Source organism: Dermochelys coriacea, chromosome 8, assembly GCF_009764565.3.
Source record: "Dermochelys coriacea isolate rDerCor1 chromosome 8, rDerCor1.pri.v4, whole genome shotgun sequence".
Lineage (NCBI taxonomy): Eukaryota > Metazoa > Chordata > Testudines > Dermochelyidae > Dermochelys > Dermochelys coriacea.
The window spans coordinates 16517643-16538083 of record NC_050075.1 but is presented as its reverse complement, the minus strand read 5'-3'; the positions used below and the strand labels follow the sequence as shown (position 1 = coordinate 16538083).

At 44.5% G+C, this 20441-nt stretch overlaps 1 protein-coding gene and 1 long non-coding RNA gene across 8 annotated transcripts in view; one reads left to right on the top strand and one right to left on the bottom strand.

Moving 5' to 3' along the window:
* Positions 1–20441, bottom strand: part of ARHGAP26 (Rho GTPase activating protein 26) — a 315168-nt gene that overhangs the window by 285306 nt on the left and 9421 nt on the right. The gene's annotated exons all lie outside the window — the stretch shown is intronic.
* On the top strand, positions 12574–17260 carry LOC119860364. Its single transcript, XR_006273913.1, has 2 exons — positions 12574–12977; positions 14360–17260. It is a non-coding gene; the product is annotated as an uncharacterized LOC119860364 (long non-coding RNA).

Below are 20441 nucleotides of genomic sequence, written 5' to 3'. Positions count from 1 at the left end.
CACAGCAGGGAAGCTATAGGTTTCCTGATGCAGATAATATTTACAGTGTTCCAGCTGGAGTCTAGTCCACAGCAGCAGCATATTCTGCAAATATCCATGTACCATAGAGCAGGATAAGAAAGCAGCCCTGTAACCCAGTGGGATTTGGAGTACAAGAAATACTATCACCTTCAACATCCTCAAAAATAAATTCTGTAACAGCCCAGCTACTCTTCCTCTCAAGGAATAGATAATTTGAGGAAACAGGAGACGTGGCCTGGGTCACCAGTTCCTCCACAGTAGTAGAGGGAGTGGAGAATCCTAGGAAAAACAGCAGAATCCCCCCCGCACTATTATAGCCATAAAAACACCCAGGGACATTCTGAAGACCACATGCAATCCAACAAAAGAAGAGACCTATTATTTTCCCAAAGACCATGCCAAAAGCAGCTGGAATCCCTAGTGCTCTCTCAAAATATCACAATTACACAAGTTGAAGAAAACTGTATTATTCTGCCTTTAGAGTCTCCACCCACAAAGAAACCCCAGAAGAGTCTCCGATACAGATGGTACCAATTCCCATAGCTAAGAAATGAGCTGCACAGAAATTGCAGTTCCTTGCCTCCTTTGGCAACAGGTTAATGACCATCCACAAAGATTATTTCCACGAACTTTAGGCTTTTGGCTTCTCTGAAAGATGTCTCAGATGAAACACATTGTCTCCACATTCCCTAAGCGAATAGTCAAAAGCATGAAGTTATTGTGACTGAATGTGTTTACTGCACTGGCTTTTCTGCAGAAAGACAATCACCATTCACTCATTTACCTGTGCAGTCTATCAATAATAAACTCCAAGAATGTGTCTATATGGCAATTAAACACCCACGGCCAACCTCTGTCAGCTGACTCAGGTTCATGGGGCTCAGGCTTCCGGGCTGAAAATCGCCATGTAGATATTTGGGCTCAGACTGGAGCCCAGGCTCTGGGACACTCCCTTTTGCAGGGTCCCAGAGCCCATGATCCAACCTGAACCCAAAACATCCACACCACTATTTTACAACCCCGCAGCCCAGGCCAGCCGACACAGGTCGGCCGTGGGTGTTTATTTGCCATAGATAGACGTACCCTAGGTCAGGTCTTTTCTCATAGTTCATGACCTGGGTTCCTGAACTGCTTCAGCTGGTCATTCAGTACCAGAAAATGCTCTCCTCAGTCAGTCACTCAAGCAGAAGACCAAGCACTTCTTATTAAGGATTAGTAGAAAACCAGTGACATTTTCTACCGATAAGCCAGGATTGCAGTAGATTAAAGCAAACTAGTTTTCTCAACTGGGATGAATGCAACACTGACTTATTTCACGGGGAAACCTATCTGTTCCTGCCAAGTGACAAACTCAAGGAGAAATCTGTTCCTCTGTTTTTTTCTCCTGTTAACTATAGGAAGTATATAAAAGCTGTAGATGGTCTTCCTAACTCCTTCCCTCACTCGCACACGGGCCCAGAGATCTCATTACCACGAAGCGGCAGGAAGTGACAGTCAACCGTGCAGTTTTTGTTTTGCAATACTTATTTTTTAAAACTGTTGCTAGGCGACCAATATTTGAGGATGGCATCATTCATGGAAGATAGGGTTTCTGCTAGAAACAGCAAAAGCACAGATATTGTTTAAAAAGACACATCCAAGTTGTCTGTGAAATGAAGACTATGGGATGATGATCATCAAGGAAGGGTGTCCTGAGGTTCCTCCTGCACTTCCCTCCTCAAGATAATGGAGCATGATTTACTGGAAGTCACTACAAGAGGCCACACAAGCAAATGGACATGCTGACTGCAACAACAGTGTTTTTCAAACTTCAGGTCGTGACCCAGTACTGAGAGATGGCATGTCAGGCACTGGGTTGCTCTGGTCAGCACCTCCAACCGGAACGTTAAAAGTCCCGTCGGCAGTTCTGCCCAGCTAAGGCAGGCTAGTGCCTACCCGTTTTGACACTGTGCTGCGCCCCGGAAGCGGCCAGCAGCGGGTCCAGTTTCTAGGCGGGGGGCCACGGGGCTCCACGCGTGGCCCAAGCAGTGGCTGGGCCAATGGGAACGGGGGGAAGCTGCAGGCAAGAGTCGCACGAAGTCGCTTGCGCGTCTCTGCCTAGGAGCTGGACCTGCTGCTGGCTGCTTCCGGGGCACAGCACTGTCCGTGGTGCCAGGACATGTGGGAAGCCTGCCTCTGCACCTCAGCTGCACCACTGGGATTTCAAATCCCTAGTTTCATTTTCTAGATTTTTTACAAAAATCTACTCATCACCTTGCTAAAGATAAACAGTCCACTTTTTTTCCCTTAGGTTCTTTACACTCACATGGCCCCAGCAACAAAGACAGAACACTTCTGGCTTTTGAAAGAAATTTGTCAAGCTGGAAACATTTATGGAGAGGAAAGCTGAAAACCAGCACACTGGCAGCGGCCAGGCTAAAGTCACACATTCAGTAACACAGAGGGACGTTCCTTTATCTGCTCCCCACACGTGTGCATTGAAGCTAGTGCATAAAGTTCACTTCCCCCTTCAGCTAGAGGTACTCTGTGGAGAGCACTAAAATTAACAGAGGGCAGAAGTCAGCAAGAGGTATGATAAGCAGCTGCTTCAGGACACAAACAGCTCCCAGACTATTACAGGCTCTCCAAAAGCCTTGACAGGTTATAGGAGGAAGACAAATGTTCCTTCTTTAGGCCCAAATAAAGATTTGGGGTTTTGTTCTGGGGGGGGGGGGGGACAAAAAACACAACAACATTAAAATAAGCCACTAGACCACACCAAAGAGTTTGTGCATTAGCTGGCTAAACCATGACAGCCATTAATTTGTGACAAATGCCATGTGTCTCAATCGCAATTAAAGGCAGAGGAAACGGCATCTGTGGCCTTTTTCCGATTGCTCGTATTTCACACTCACATTCCCGGTTCCATATGCAGCACAACTTCACCCACCATTTAGCACACAGAAACCATATGGTTTGGAGGCTTGTGTATTTTGCATAAACTGGAAGAAGAAATTAGCTCAGCATTAAGACAGGATTGATTGATTGTGGTTGTTGCTCGATATAAAAACCACAGTCCACATTCTCCCGCTGCAATCTCACAACATAAGAACTCGCCTATTTTAGATACTACCATAGTGGTAATGCCTTCCAATCTTTAGTGTATTTATCCTCACAACATCCCTGTGAGACAGGAAAGTGCTATTATCCCCATTTTACAGATGGGAAATTAGAGGGCAGAGTAAGTCACTAGCCCCAGGTCATGCAGGAATTCTGCGGCACAAAAGAATATTGAACTCTGTTCTTCTGAGCCCCAGGCAATACTGTGCATGCCCATCATAGGGCTGGCTGCACAAAAGTGATCCTTTAGGACCACGCTGCTCCTTTTTCATGCAACAGTCCAGAAAGCAAGTGCAGCAATTGCTGTCTTACCAGTTCAGTGAAAGAATAAAAGCCAAAAGAGTAGGCAAACAGATTCAGTTCTACTGGTAGCAGCTAACTCACATGCATGCAGCATAAAGAGAGGGATGATTCATAACATAAAAAGAAGAGCTGAAGTGAACAAGCTGTGCAGATTTCAGTACAAGTTCCCCCTCACTCTCTCCTCCTTCCCACCCACAGCTAAATCTATTTGTCATGCTGCACATGAAACTTGTTCTGCTTATACCTTAAAATTAATAGGCCAAAAAAAAAAAAAAAAAAAAAAAAAAAAAGTAGCTTCTTTGGATTTTTTCATTGCATGTCCTCCTCCTGAATCAGCTATTTGATCCTGGGCAAATGACTTCTGCTTTGTCACAAAATTCTCCATTTGCAAAATAATATTACTGTCTCTTTCCGGAGGGGAGAGGGGCAAGTATTAATGGATGCAAAGTGTTTAGAACACTTAAGCAATGCGATATTGAAAGGTTACTTCTGTACAATGAATTTCAGACACGCACAGAGCAGATAGAGATAATTTGCCTTTTTACTAGTAGGATATTGCCAGTTTGAGCAGGTGTTTATATATTTTAAATTTAAAGTTATGAGGACTAGCACTGGGGTCCAAGTGCTACAATGTAAGCAGTTTTCACCTCTGGCCATTGTATACAAACACAGAACTGTTTTTATAAATAATATGTACTTGCTTGTATGGATATATATGCATCCATCCACCCTTGAGGAAACCTTTCATGGTAGGAATCATGTTGTTCATACCTCTCAGACACACATACCCATCCTCTCACCCCCACAAACTGTATATTATTCATGTACATGTGCAGAGCTAGTCACAACTTTGGGACAGCATATGTTTCTGCCCAAACGAAATGCTACAATCCCCGCTGAAAGTGATCCCGGCTACTCGTCCTCCTTCTCTCCTGCAAAACCTGGCATTTTACATATTTTCAGGCCATGATAATCAGAGTTCTCATTAACATACTGAGCTATTTCAGAGTAGCAGCCGTGTTAGTCTGTATTCGCAAAAAGAAAAAAGGAGTACTTGTGGCACCTTAGAGACTAAAATTTATTTGAGCATAAGCTTTCGTGAGCTACAACTCACTTCATCGGACGCTGAACTACTGTAAAACACCCTCTCACCTAGACCCTCCATTCTTCTTTGGTCAGGCATGTGTCATAGCAAAAAGGAATCACAGAGCATGGCTACACTGGAAACTTCAAAGCACTCCCGCAAGTGTGGTCGCGTGCCAATGCTGGGAAAGTTCTCCCAGTGCTCCTTGTAATCCACCTCCACGAGGGGATTGGAGTGCGACTCCCAGCGCTCGGAGCCTGTCTACACTAGCGCTTTAAATCGCTCAGACTTGCTGCACTCGGGGGTGATTTTTCACCCCCCAGAGCCAGTAAGTCAGAGCGTTATAAAAATGTAAGTGTAGACAAGCCTGCAGTCATATATTAAAATGCCTTACTGGGGTCTTGGGAAGGCAGGGAGAGAGGGGACGCTGGACACTCAAAGGTTTAGGATATTGGATAAGAACTTTAAAATCGGCCTGTCCCAAACCTTGGCTAGTTCTCAGTGGCTTGGGCTCCCTATCAGCCCAATAGGAGAGAGGTAAACTGAACTCATGCCAGATCCAGCAAGCATGAGTTCCAAAGAACATCTTTCCCCACCCTCAGAAAAACAACAAATATCATGATCACCTCAATTCTCTGGCAATACAGGCCTTCCTAGAAAGTGCTGCACAAGATACACAGCATGATATGAATGGGTAATTAGAGCCCAATCAAAACATGTTAAAGGAGTTGCTGCTGCAGCACAGCTAAGCTCACTCCATTGATTAGGCTGTATGCTTCCCTCCACCCCCACCAGAAGAGAGGCGCTCAAAGCCCAGGATTTAATGATGTCTGAAAGTTATTGGTTTCAACTGAAGGGGAAAGAAGTTAATGCAGCTCTTAATTAACTTCCCCACCCCTCTGAACAATGAAGACTCCCTCCATCCACAGCTTACTAAAAGAAACAGAAGAGCCATGTCAAGTATCCCATCTGAGTACAGGGCAATGAGAGAAAGACAGACTTCAGTATATAGGGAGCAAGGAAGAGCCATTTGGAATGATGGACAAAGATGATCACAGGAAGAGGAGCCAGAATACACAGGTTTATCACGACTGTCACACAGCAGACTCTAGAACAACCATAGATTGAGGAAATGCATCCGATGAAGTGAGCTGTAGCTCACGAAAGCTTATGCTCTAATAAATTTGTTAGTCTAAGGTGCCACAAATACTCCTTTTCTTTTTGCGAATACAGACTAACACGGCTGCTACTCTGAAACTTGTCATAGATTGAGGATTTCTCTCTGCCAACGTTTTGATTGTGGTCTGTGAGGAGGCACCACTACCGGGGAATTTGGCACAGGAACATAGATCATTGGTCCTGCAATGATCACCACTGGATGTTTCAGAGGGAGGTGAAAGACTCCCATAATGCATCTGCACATAAGCTTGGGGTGGAGGATGCTTTACTGAGCTACATGGTTATTTATTTGTGCCCTTAATCGGAGAGAGGAAGGGAAGGACAGACAGATACTTGTCACTTTTTGAAAAGCAACTATAGATGCAAGAGTAAAATAAGTACATTTTTTGCTACTATGCTGTACACCCCTGGTCAACAAGAACTTCATCATAGCAGAAGGGATAATATTCTGATCCTCCTTCTCCAGAGTTACACCTCTTGAGCTGGGGAAGAACTTGTGAGCAGTCTGGGGCCTATGTCATAAGTAGGCAATTCAAATTCCATTCAGTATAGGGCAGTAGTGTATATGGACACCAGTTCATTAAAAATATTTAGTGTCTCTCTGACTCCACCAAGGAAAGAGTGAATAATAGACCAAGTACCATTAAAATATCCAAGCCACACTACTATCCCCAACATCAAAAGAATCTTCCCAATCCATGTGGTTCCCATGCAGGATTAAATCCATTTGCATTTATCCAGAGCACACTGCCACAGATTACAGATGGATTGTGGAAGAATGGAAGAGATGAATGGAACACAAGGACCAGAGTAGAGACTGGTGGAGAGCTTCTTACAGACAAAATAATGATCAAGTTCTGTTAATGGGCTCCCCCATAAAAATTTAAGGTGCAATGACTAAAAGGAACTTCCAGTGCTTCACAGATCCTTCTACAAATAGGAGGTAAGTCGTTCCCTACTGGCTTTAATGAGGGGCCCAAGGCTAGATCTGGCTATCTCTGTTCAGTGAAATGTTGGCGTGAACACAGGAATTGAGTTGCAGGTTGGAAAACACCACATTACAGGATTTTGCACTTAGCTAAAAAAATTCATTCCAGTTTAAACCCAAGCTAAGTTTTTTCCTTTATTAATAGCGTGTCTGGCATTTCAGTAAACACAGATCCGGACCTCCAATAACAAAGACTTCCCAGCACCGGCTATGGCACACAGAGAGGTTCCATGGCTGCCCCAAAGGGAGTGGAGAAGCTTTTAGGGAGTTTATATCTAGTCTTACTTCCTGGATGGCTGCCTCAGCACACCAGAGAAGGGGGGGAAAAAAACAGTCCACATGGAATGGTAGAAAGAATCATGTAGGAAAGGAATTACCTAAGGAAGCTAGGCATCCAACTCCCTCAGGCTCCTGCCTAAATGATTATACTAGAGTAGATAGAGAGAGCATCTCTAACAGGAATAGTAGAAACATGGTGCATGTGGGTATTTATCCAGGCAGAGCATCTCATCTCCATCATACAAGTTATTTCCATGGTCTGCCTGACCTTCATAGACATGCCACCTGAAGCTTCACCTCCATGCGTACTCCACAAAAACAGTGGAACAGCACCTTCTTGAAAGTATGTGCTGCAATCTTTGCATTCTACGTTTGTGTAACAAAGCATGCTTTTCCAAAAGAAGAGAATAAAATAAGCAATGGTGTAAGCCACAGAGTCATGTGAAAGAAGAAATCTACTCCATGGTTGCTCCTGTTGGGTCAGTGGCAGGACAGTCTAGCTGTGGAATCTCCGTTAGCTATTATTATATAAGCCCCCTGGCTGTGGAATAATCTCTGCCCTGAATCTGCCCTAGAGCCTTCCAAAAAGGAAGGGGAAAAAAGAGAAACATTCCTGGCACTGATGGTAATCAGATGAGAGACAGAGGAAGATTGCAGCATCATTTCCCCCCACCAGATCAGTAGAATGCAAAGAGGAAGCTCACTAACAGAGATTGGAGGCAACTCATCTTAGAAACAAAGAAAAACAGAAACATGTTTCACATCTTGAAATGTTATTGTGGTTAGCTTGTGTGGGCAATGTAAACAACATAAGCCAACAATGCAGGAAGGATTAGCAATACCCCACTACTGCCTCATTTTCATTGGCAATTAAAGATCTTCAGAGACTGAAATGGCGTGATCCCCAAGGGTTTCTTTTAAAAGAACTGTTAGAAAGACTTTGGCGTTTTTTTTTTTTTTTTTTAATTACGGCATTTGCACTGCAGATGCTGAAATGGAAAGAGAAGGTCTCTTTCTACTTTCCCCATCTCCCTTTCTTTCAGAAGCAGCAGGAGGCTAAGCCAGCCATCAATTTTTGAAACAATATCCCTGTTCTAAATCAAAGGCAAAAGAGAAGTGACACAAAAAATCCAGGACCAGCCAACAGAATGTAGAAAATTACAATCACCTTCAATTCCATTTGGAACGTGTGCGGTACGGAGGAGCGACCAGAAAGTTGGGAGTCAGGAGGTCCCAAATTCTAACTGTGGCTCTGCAACTGATTCACTACATGGCCTTGAGAAAGTCACTTCAGCATTCTGTTTCAGTTTCCACTTTTGTAAAATGAGAATACTCATCGACCTCCCACAGGACTCAAGGATTTGAGGCTTAGTTGGTTGAAGCCTACAAAATGGTCTGAACATATACAATATTATTTATATAGCCTGAGGGTTCCTTTCAAGGTGTTAAAGAGATTTCAGCAGCCATTCCAAATTTCATTCACAGTGATGAAAAGCTAAAAATCCTTCATGAGCACCAAATTTGCTCTAAATATAACTGAACTTAATTGACTTTCCAGATAAACTGAAAAACAAAAACAGTAAATCCAGTATCACACAGTGTAGATAGCCCAAAGAATTCCCTGCCAGAGTGGGCATCTAAAATCCAGTTGCCATATCTGGTGTAAGAAACTTCTTTAGGTAGGAGGTTAGCCTCTTAAATTTAGTCTCTAGGAAGTGTGCTATGATTCTGTTTTTATTTATATATGCGCCCTCGCCTGCAGGCACCGCCCCCCCCCCCCCACACACACCACCTGCAACTCCCAATGGCTAGCAATGGGGAACCGCAGCCAATGGGAGCTTCATGGGTGGTACCCGCAGGCAAGGGCAGCACACGGCAGAGCCATCTGTCCCAGCCCACCCCCAGAAGCCGCTGCCGGACATACTGGCCACTTCCGGGAGCAGGGCGGGAGCCTGCCTTAGCCCTGCTGCGCACCGCTGCCACCCTGGAGCTGCTTGAGGTAAGTGGTGCTGGGACAGAGCCCACACCCCAAACCCCTCCTGCACCCCAACCCCCTGCCTTGAGCCCCCTGCCACAGCCCTCCTGCACCCCCAACCCCTTGCCCTGAACCCCTTCCTGCACCCCACAGCACCTCCCACACTCCCTCCTACACCCCAACCCCCTGCCCTAGCCCTACATTCAATTTCCCCACCCAGATGTGGCCCTCGGGCCAAAAAGTTTGCCCACCCCTGTTCTACAGAATGCTCATCCTCAGGGGTTACCTCCCTGGAAGCTTGGAGTTAAGGACTCTGAGAAGGGACAGTCTACCTGCAGGCCTTGTGCCTGTAGATTGGCTCTCACTGGGGCCCACCTATGCCATCTTCCATCAGGGTCAGGGCATAAACTCCCTCCTGAAGCTCATCTGCATTCTACAATCTAGAGATCTTTCCCTCCAGTCCACTTCTAATCTGGGTTTCCCCTCTTTACAGAAACCACCCAGTACCACCCACAACTCAGACTCATCTTTAATTGGGTTGGCCCACCCTCCAACTGCAACCAGGTGTGCCAATTGGCCTCTCATGCCCACATGAACCATCTCACCCCCTGTGTAGGTAAACACCCTTTCATACCCTGCCTTAGGCTGCTCAACTCAGTTCCTTCAGACTTCCAAGGGCCAGAAGGAATAAAAGATTATCAAAAACGCAGTAAGATACCAGGGCCACATTATACACACATACACTAAACAGGTAACATGGGCATGCATTGTTAGTTTAGGCCTTTACAGCAGACCAGTTTTCCCAGCTATTCTGTCCTGACCATAATTCTCTAGTTCAGTGTTCTCTGAAGACTTAAGATCTGTTCTGCCTTGAAAGCATCATGAGTCATCTTTGTAACATTATTATCCTATCACGGTGAACAGCCCACAAACACTGTGTTCAACTGATGCATCCAGACATTCTGTACTTGCTGCACCAGGAAACAATCAAATTCAGGTGGCCATGGTAACCCAGCATGGAACAGAGGATTCTTCACCCTTTGTACAATGCACACCACTCTCGCTCTCTCTTCCCTTATCTCACATCGAGTGGCAGCACATCTTCTAGCCAGGAGTATAGACATCTAACCACCAATGTTTGCGCCTGAAAGAACAGAGGCAGTGATTTGAAAGTCAGATCCTTAATCTGTGCTTCTGTGAAGAGGTTATAGTGCTTACCTCCCTCATGGAGAGGTAAGAAGGAAGAGACAATTTGAAAGTTAAAGATTTTTTTAAAAAACTAAGTCTTTTCAGATCTGCCCGCAAGTCTTCCCACTCCCACCAACATTTGTGGTTTTATGTACTGTGGTATGAATAGCCACAATAGAAGAAGCTGTTGAGTGATTAGTGGGTTATACAGCAAAACTGGCTCTCTGCAAATGCAGTCAATTGTATAAGAATTTAAGTGAGAGGGAGGGGCTTGGATATTTTTATCTATCACCACTTCCAGTTACAGGACTCTTAGGCAACACTTCCAATAGGCAGCAAACATGTTTTACTCTGAAGTGTTTGTAAATCCTTAGCTGTCAGGCATGCTATTAATAATACTGTCCTGCACTGCAGGAGAGCCATATGAGAAACTAACAAGAGCTAGATATTCCTGGCTCTAGAAGTCTTGAGAAACAAGAGTGTTTCTTAGGACAAAGGGGGCTTTGCAGCTGAACAGATATGATTTTAACTCTTTCCTCTAAAGTACTTGAGGTTTTCCATTAGTTTACATTTTATGCTTGGCTTCCTTCCATCTCCTGCCTTGAAATCAGGCAGGCTCTTTTGGTACCAGTGTCTCTTGCTAGAGCCTGGCAGAGACATGGGTATACGACAGCCTGGAATATATTTCACCATTTGATTTTTACCAGAAAGCACCTGTGGTTTTAAAACCATCACTTTTTACTTGACCTGTTCAACTCCTTCACTACTCCCCAGAGCCTGGGTGCCTTCTCAAATTCCAGGAGAAAGGAAGATCAGTAAACAAACATTCAGCAGCTAGTTTTAGCAATCTGTGGCTCACTCGTGTATTGCGCAGATACCACTTCATCTGGAGTTTGGGGTTTTAGAGACATTTCCACAGAATTTTCTCCATGCTCACCTCCACCTGCTGCACAGGTGATGGTGAGATGTCCAGACTGAAAACCTGTTTAGTTTGAGGAGGTTGGTTGCTGTTTGTGGTGTATGGACAGTGGGCTACTTGGCACAATCAGATGATGTGCAACTCTATAAACTAGCCCTGAAAAGATATTCAGCAGCAAAATCCCTTAATCAAAGACTCCTCTTGGCTGGACCTCAGTTACCTCAGATTCTATTCAGAAAGAGAACCCTGCTTCAAGCTAGGTTAATTGAAAGGGGGTTTAGAGAGAGAGAATTCCTGATAGATAAGTGAGAGAAACAAGGCAGATGAGGTAGTATCTTTTATTGGACCAACTTCTGCTGGTGAGAGAGAAGTTTTCAAGCCATACAGAGCTCTTCTTCAGGTAAGATAAGAGTCATTCCTGGGCAGGAAAAAAAACAAAACAATGTTATCATTCCCCATAAGACCCCAACAAACAGGGAGGGAAGCCTAGGTCAGTGTCAAAACACTACCTGTTCTCACTTCCCTTCCTGACTTAGGCCAGGTCTACACTATAAACATACATCAGTATAACTACGTTGTTCAGAGGTTTGAAAAAATCCACCCCCCGAGCGATGCAGTTACACCAACCTAGCCCATGGAGTAGACAGGCAAGCTTCTCCCATTGATATAGCTACCTCCTCTTGCAGGGGTAGATTAACTACGCCAACGGGAGAAGCTTTCCTGTTAACCTAATAGCATCTTCAGTGAATCACTGCAGTTTCTTAAACTTAGTTCTTCCCTTAACCAAACCACTTACAACAGAATACTTTAAAAAGACATAATATGACCAATTAAGGGGAAGGAAGGAAGAGAAATACTACACACAAACTCAAAAAAAAAATTAATTTTGTCAGTCAAATAATCAGTCTATTATAGGGTGATCAGTAAGGCAATACTATCTAATTTCTTGGAGGCAGGAGAAAACAAAGAAATAGGGGGTGGGGGGGGACACCAAAAGAACAGATCATCACATATCATTTTACACAAATACTGTATAGTAATAAAGAAACCATATTCTTAGAGACTGTCCGGTTGAAAGTTATACATGGAGACATTTTCTTATTACTAATAAGAAATTATTAAATCTGTGGAAAAATTACTCACATTGAACAATGGAAAGAGACCAGCATGTTTCACTTTAATTTCTAGCCAGTTTCACTTTGATTCTCATATACTAGCTGTGATTAATGCTGCAACCTTGCAGGTGATTTTTTTTAAGTCATGGACATCTTTGATTGGATAGAAGCTTAGCTGTGGAGAGGAGCAATTTAAAAATGAACCTCAGTCTTGTGATATTTGATCTGAGGGGGGTGGAGTGGGAGAGAAAAGAACGTAACACACAAGTCAAACACTCCGTATTTAAGTAAGCATTAGCAAGAGTCGCAAAACGACAGGTTTCAACTCTTCTGAGCACAGCTGTGAAAGTGGATTTGTTTCAGGTGTGGAGTCATGTCCCTGCCTGAAGCAGCAGATAAGCAGTCTTCTGTTCAGGTATGCCTGCCCACTTATCACCTTGGGAGGTCACTTACACTAGAAGGATCAGCTGCTATTTGGGTGGCATAGAAAAAACTGAACTGCAATGGGGAGGAAGACAGCCCAAGATTAGTCAGGGGAAGAAAGCTGGTTAACTCCTGTAGCTGTACAGAACTGGTCAGGAGGTGAGGAGCAGACCAAAAATGGGGAGGAGGCAGGAGGGAGAAAATTGTAAGATGCCTGCCTAAAAGGTCATTTAAAATAGTCACTGCTCTAAAGAGCCCAGTCAGCTGGTTTCTAATCACTAGGGCCAGGAACTCCTGGAGTCTCACATCCTGCTTGCAGTTTACAGAAGAAACTCTGCAGAGGTTTCCAGGCCCCATTGGGGATGATGAACCCGGAGGGAGTCCTACACAGCAAATCTGAGCAGGTCAGGCTAACTACTCATCTCATTATGGCCCATTCTTGGCATAGTTTTCTTCTCTGTCGAGTGAAAAGTTTGCAGATGATACAAAGCTGGGAGGTATTGCCAATTCAGAGAAGGATCGGGATATTATACAGGAGGATCTGGATAACCTTGTAAACTGGAGTAATAGTAATAGGATGAAATTTAATAGTGAGAAGTGTAAGGTTATGCATTTAGGGATTAATAACAAGAATTTTAGTTATAAGTTGGGGACGCATCAATTAGAAGTAACAGAAGAGGAGAAGGACCTTGGAGTATTGGTTGATCATAGGATGACTATGAGCCGCCAATGTGATATGGCTGTGAAAAAAGCTAATGCGGTTTTGGGATGCATCAGGAGAGGCATTTCCAGTAGGGATAAGGAGGTTTTAGTACCATTATACAAAGGCACTGGTGAGACCTCACCTAGAATACTGTGTGCAGTTCTGGTCTCCCATGTTTAAAAAGGATGAATTCAAACTGGAGCAGGTACAGAGAAGGGCTACTAGGATGATCCGAGGAATGGAAAACTTGTCTTATGAAAGGAGACTTAAGGAGCTTGGCTTGTTTAGCCTAACTAAAAGAAGGTTGAGGGGAGATATGATTGCTCTCTATAAATATATCAGAGGGATAAATACAGGAGAGGGAGAGGAATTATTTAAGCTCAGCACCAATGTGGACACAAGAACAAATGGGTATAAACTGGCCACCAGGAAGTTTAGACGAAGGTTTTTAACCATCAGAGGAGTGAAGTTTTGGAATAGCCTTCCAAGGGAAGCAGTGGGGGCAAAAGATCTATCTGGTTTTAAGATTCTACTCGATAAGTTTATGGAAGAGATGGTATGATGGGATAATGGGATTTTGGTAAGTAATTGATCTTTAAATATTCAGGATAAATAGGCCAAATCCCTTGAGATGGGCCAAATCCCCTGAGATGGGATATTAGATGGATGGGATCTGAGTTACCCAGGAAAGAATTTTCTGTAGTATCTGGCTGGTGAATCTTGCCCATATGCTCAGGGTTTAGCTGATCGCCATATTTGGGGTCGGGAAGGAATTTTCCTCCAGGGCAGATTGGAGAGGCCCTGGAGGTTTTTTGCCTTCCTCTGTAGCATGGGGCATGGTTGACTTGAGGGAGGCTTCTCTGCTCCTTGAAGTCTTTGAACCATGATTTAAGGACTTCAATAGCTCAGACATGGGTGAGGTTTTTCATAGGAGTGGGTGGGTGAGATTCTGTGGCCTGCGCTGTGCAGGAGGTCGGACTAGATGATCAGAATGGTCCCTTCTGACCTTAGTATCTATGAATCTATGAAATATAAAAACAGATGCCCTTCATATGCATGATCACACCTCTCCTGCTACAACAGTGCCAACACTCCAGAGCTCCTGCTGACCCAGGGCAAGGGACCACAAGAATGTTACAAACATGGCAGGCAGAATGAAGATAATCCATGAACACCCAAGACACCTGCTTCCTGAAAAGCCTGAAAGAGAAAAGGAGACACATACAAGGCAAAAGTAGTGGACAAAACAGGGGTTCATTCCCCAGTGAGTATCTTGGTTCTAGGCCACTAAAGAGAAGTATTACCTCATATTGGGACAGATGGGTGCAAGAACAGCTGCTGTCTTGATTTCAATTAATTGTATGTGCTTGCATGCAACAGGGTCAGGCCTACAGGCTGCCACCGGGCAACTCCACATACCTATGGGGATTTCGGCTGAAGAGCATCTGTTCCACACCAGCCCAAAGTTTACAAGCACTCAAGCACAGTGCCCTGCCAGAAGTCTAATTAAAAGCATGCACTCTGTTTAAAGATTGGAAGGCAACCAGATTTCTTTAGACAGACCTCTACAGAAGCCTGTTTGGAGAGTGATCAGTACTATTGCCCCAGAAGTTGTAGACAAGAGGGAGGAAGAGGTATGCCAATATACCAGATCTCATGCAGAGGGTACATACCTGCTCCCAGACCCATAACCAGAGCAAGACAAATGGAAACAAAGGATCTGTACTCCGGCTCAGCACCAGCATGGACTCAAGGTATGGTTTCCTACAAGTTCTTAGTGAAGGAGAAGGAAGTATGGACAAGCCAACCAACATTATTGTGTCCTGGTTTCCCAGCAAGAACAACTTCAGCAGGACCAGCTAAATAACCATATTGGCAGGCACCTTTTTATCTCTTTGGAAACCCCTTACCCAAAGGGAAATGTGACAGCTACAATTCACCATAAGCAGCAACATATCCTCTATCGGTTTCAACCCAAATGAACAGGAACTAGAAAATGTTTCCCTGAAGCCAGGAGCCACTGCAGCAAAGAGATTCAAGCGCTTGTCTTCACACAGTGTGAGTTGAGGGCCCTGAGGCCAGCAAGGGGTGTGCTTTGGTGGCTCCCATGATGGGAGAAAGCAAAAGGACATGACAGGCCCTGCGAGATTTCCAGCCCAATAGGACTTCCAGGGTAGGCTTGCAGCCTCTGAGGATTTGGAGCCATGATAAGAGCCGTGTGCTCAGAACTACTTCCTGTTTGCTAGTTTCCAGCAGTCAGCCCATACCAACAGATCAGCCAAAGTTGGTTGGTTTTTTTCCACCTTCCTCGCAGCAAAACCTAGGAGCTGGGTTTTAGGCAACCAGAGGGCTGGAACTCTCCCCATCCCAAGACACACAGTCTGCACCTAAATGAGGTGTTTGTCGCAACTTTTGGCAGGTGCTCAGTGCAAGAACTGGGTGAGTTAGGCTCCAGTTCCAAAAAGATATTATAGTGGACATCCTGAGGGCATTGTGTCTAAACCCCTGGGGGAAAATTCAAACTGGGGGGGCGGGGAAGGAGGGAGTGCCCTGCCAATGCACTTGATGGCAGTGCTGGCTGGTGGTCAAGGTCCCCTCTTGCCTCAACCCCCAAAAGGGGAAGGGATTTAGCAGGCGAGTGGAGGCACCCAGAGACCCTCCTAGCATGATGACTGGATCCCCTGATGGTGGAAGCCCCCAAGAATTGGCAAATGATCAATGGGTGCGAGTGACTGCATGGGGCTGTTCTCTGGTGGGAACCTTGGAAGTAATTTAACTAATACAAGTTGCAGCCTAGTTAAAATCCATGCCACGCGTCCTCAGCCTTCTTCCACGCAGTGAGCACACCGTAGCCTGTCTGATTCTTGAAATCCATGCTTGTCAGTCACAGGAGAGACTGAGGGTTGGCTACACAAGGAGTTTTGCCACTAAAATTCCACATTGCGCCTAGTGCGACTGGGTCAGCTCCATTGGGGGAAACAATAGCAGGAGCTCTGGCATGGCCAAGGCTCCAAGCCACACTGGCATTTCAGAGTCGCTCTGAGCAGGATTAGGCAACATTGTGTTAAGTTTCCAAAAGCACCTCAGTGACGTAATTTTTGAAAATGCTACCCATGGTGCTTAAGTCTGGGATTTTCAAGGAGTGTGAGGGTTAGGTGCCCAACTGCCATTAGATTTCAGTGGATCTTGGGGGGCACGGATCAGCATTCACGTCACACTCCCAGTCAGTACCCAGACCAAGCCGGGGAAGCTAATGATCCAACAAGCCAACCAAATTTGGTGATGAATCCTGATCACATGCCACCTGAGGTATACTGCACATATGCTGAGAGGTATGTCTTGGGCACCTAATTCCTTTAGGCACCTTTGAAAATCCCAGTCTAGAACTCCAACAGTGGCTGACTAGCTACTCTAGCACCCCACTATTCTTTCAGCAGCAGAAAATGGGAAGAGGGGATTAACCCAGTTTAGATCTAGTAAGAGGGAATAATAATGATGATAAAAGTTGAAATAAATGGGACAGCTCCCACAATGGGCAAAACAGAGAGGCAAGTGGGATGAAGCGATTTACTATCCTATTTGTACTGAACTAGACTTGATAATTAACAAGCCTCCTGCTGTTCTCACATTGATTTCCAGCCTCTCCTGAAGGGAAGTAGATTCGTTTTCTCTTTTCAAGCAGGGAAAACTTAAAACTTTGCCTTCCTGGAAGAAAGGTATCGGAATTCAGTTTTAGTCACTAGAATTCAGCCTGCAGGACAGGAGGAGTTAAAATTCCAAGGCTAATTCTAGGCCACAGCAACAGGTTCAGAGTTGTTCCTAACTATGTAGATTTATGCTTGATGCTTTAGGGCACGAACCTCAGGGCATGTCTTCACTAGCAACGTTAAAGCGCTGCCCTGGCAGGGCTTTAAAAGTGGCTGTGGAGTCACAGCCCCAACGCTGGGAGAGCTCTCTCCCCCAGTGCTGTAAACAAAACAAAAACAAAACACAACACACCACCCCTATGGGAGGAGTAGCTATCAGCACTGGGAACATGGCTGCCAGCACTGGTGCACAATTTACACTGCCACTTTGCAGCACTAAACCTTGCATCACTCGAGGGGGGAGGGGGGGGGAGTTTCACACCCCGAGCAAGAAAGCTGCAGTACTGTGAAGTGCCAGTATAAACAAGGCCTCAGTCTCCAAAGAACTCCACTCAAAACATCACCTCAGATGAAATGAGGCTAGGCATGAAACAAGCCCCAATTGCGGAGGTGAAGACTAAAATTTCACAGCAGTTCACCTGCTAACAACAATGCTGCTTGAAGACAGCCATTGAGTCACTCATCAGTCTGTGGACACACATACAGAGTATATACCCTGCAGCAGCGTTTAACTGCTGACATTTAATGTGCTATGATCAAGGGAGCAGGCTAGCATGGTGGCCTAGAGACAGCACTCAGCACTAAGAAAAAGGACACCCAGACTGGGCTGTAAGCTCTACCGCAGCAAGAGTAAACCGCAAACTTCTGTAGTGTACCAAATTAGGCAAAAACCTGCATGTGGACAAGAAAGCATTAGACATAGAGTGCAAGTGATCAGGGAGCATCCAGTGAGCCAGAACAAAAAAAAAAAAAACAAAAACAAAAACACACAGTTAAGTCAGAAAGGAGCGAAAAACATAAGTATGAGAAGAGTCTCTTGGATGCTGCTATAGCACCTAGCCCTTAGGTAAACATGCAAGAAGCTTGAGCAGTCAAAAATTTTATCCTGCTTAAAGCAACCAAAGTGTCATGATGTTACTGGGGTAGAGATCCCCAGCTAACCCAAGGGAATCTGCTGCTATTTCACTAAATTAAATAAAAATGCAGCTCAAGAGCAGATGTGTTCACACACACACAGTCATTCTTCCCCTTTTGACCTGAAATATGTGGGGTAAAGCAGCTTCCTTTGCAAAAGACGAGGCTTCCTTATATTCTCTATGGCGGTGGGAGCCTTAGAAAGATCTGAGGGTTCTCAGTAGCTGTTCAGTACCTCTCCATGTGACTGGATTTTTTTATTATTATTTTTGAAGACAACTGTTTAGAAGGACTTGAGAGAGATTCATCTCGTCTCTCAAATATCCTGGGGCCAAGATGGCTACCACTATACTTCATAGAAGAAACACTATCGGAATGAAACTATTGCTTTGTTATCAGCTTCTATTATGGACTACTAACCCCACCTCTTGCTGGAAGAGATGTGCTTTAGCAACTACACCACAAGTTTCAGAATAGCAGCCGTGTTAGTCTGTATCCGCAAAAAGAAAAGGACTTGTGGCACCTTAGAGATTGTAGCTCACGAAAGCTTATGAACAAATAAATTTGTTAGTCTCTAAGGTGCCACAAGTCCTCCTTTTCTTTTCACCCACAAGGTTTTCTGTTTTGTTTTTTTCTTGCCCGGTACTTTTTTCTTCATTTTATTTCAAGGAAGAACATTTCTTTTAAGGATTTGCTCTGCCAGGGAGTGGCTACGCGTCACCTTTAAAATACACCCAGACACTTACTTATATGGGCCCTCCCACTGCAGTATCCAGGAACCTTTGACCAGCTGCAGAGGCAATTCGTGCAACCCACAAAGAACAGGTGGCAGGCCACAAACCACAGGGTTTAAGATCAAGTACCTCTTTGGATTCTGGTTTATCACCTACTGCAGCCAACATGTGTAATACATTACATGAAAAAAAAAAAAAAAAACTGTTCTGAATAATTCCCCAACACCCACCCCACCCCCAACTCCTCCTACCTCACCTTAGTGTTGCAAGGGCAAGGGATATGGGCTCAAACAAACATTGTGCACTTTGGTAGCACCTTCCATCTTAAAATGCTTTATAAACCTTTATGAATCAAGCCTCAGCCTCTTTGGGTTGCAGCCCCTCATTTACAGAGAAAAACCAAGGCAAACAGATACAATCTGACCTGCCCAAGGTCTCAAGAAGCCTCTGGCAGATAGGACTAAAACCCGCATCTCCTTGTTTCTAGTGTTGTGTTTCCCAGCTACATCTGCTCAAAGTTTCTGCACTTTTTCTTGGAGAACTAGCTCTAACCTGACAAATCCAGCAATTTCCCCCTCCACCAAAAAAAAAAAAAGTTAGCCACCGTCTTAGAGCCAAAATTAAACTCTTCCTACACTCCCCTCCCCCTCATGGAAGGTTGTAACACCAACATTTAAAGGGAATACTAGGCTCAAGGAAAGTGATCCTGGCCATGACCTGAGTTTCCTAATCCAGCCACCACGTTTCAGATTCAGCCAGAGAAGGCAAAGGGGGAGCAGGGGGTTGAAGATCAGCTATTCCCGGTGCCTGCAATCACCACACAGCTTTGCCGGGTAACCTGCATCACCTCCACAAGAGCCCACTGTTTCCACTCTTTACAGTTCATTATTAACATCACTTTCAATCTTAGCATTTGCAAGACTTTCTGAATAATTTATGCATGGTGTCGCAGAGAGGGACATATTTTGATGAAAACCAGGCCACTGAACCTATCAGAAAGAAATAAATGGAGACAGTGGAAACAGAGTCAGATCCTCCCTTACTTAAAAAAAGGAAAGCCAAAATATAAGAAAATCCTCACTACAGAAATGGGCCCCAAGCACTGCAGGATTTTTAATAAGCTTAGTCTTCCGCAAAAGCTAGGTTTTTTTATTTTTAAGCCACATGCATTCAAACACTAAATGTCCTTCTGTGCTTTTAAACAACATGGTGAAAATAGTGCAACCCCAGGAAAGCTGATCACAGAATCCATAAGATAAATTTTTGTTTAAAAACAAAAAAATCTGGATTTATGGCTAGTGAGAAAACTTAATTATAGCCATTTAAATAATCTTTTCTGATTAGATAGACAAATACAATGCTTAACACCGCTGATTTTAACCAGCTGGATGTGTAATGAGACTTGCCGAGCAAACCTGGAGTAGAAAACAGTTCTTGCCAAGGGCTACCTTGTGGCCTATATACACACACAAGTCATATACATTTGCAAGGAATATACCCCGCTGTACTTGGGGCTTAACCTTTTCAGTCATACAGGCCAATCAGTCACAACTGTTCAAGCAATGCTGGCAAAAATCGTCCACACTTCTAATCTCATTGGACTGCAGGTGAGCGGGGCAGAAATTAGGAGACTACAACAAAACACTGCAT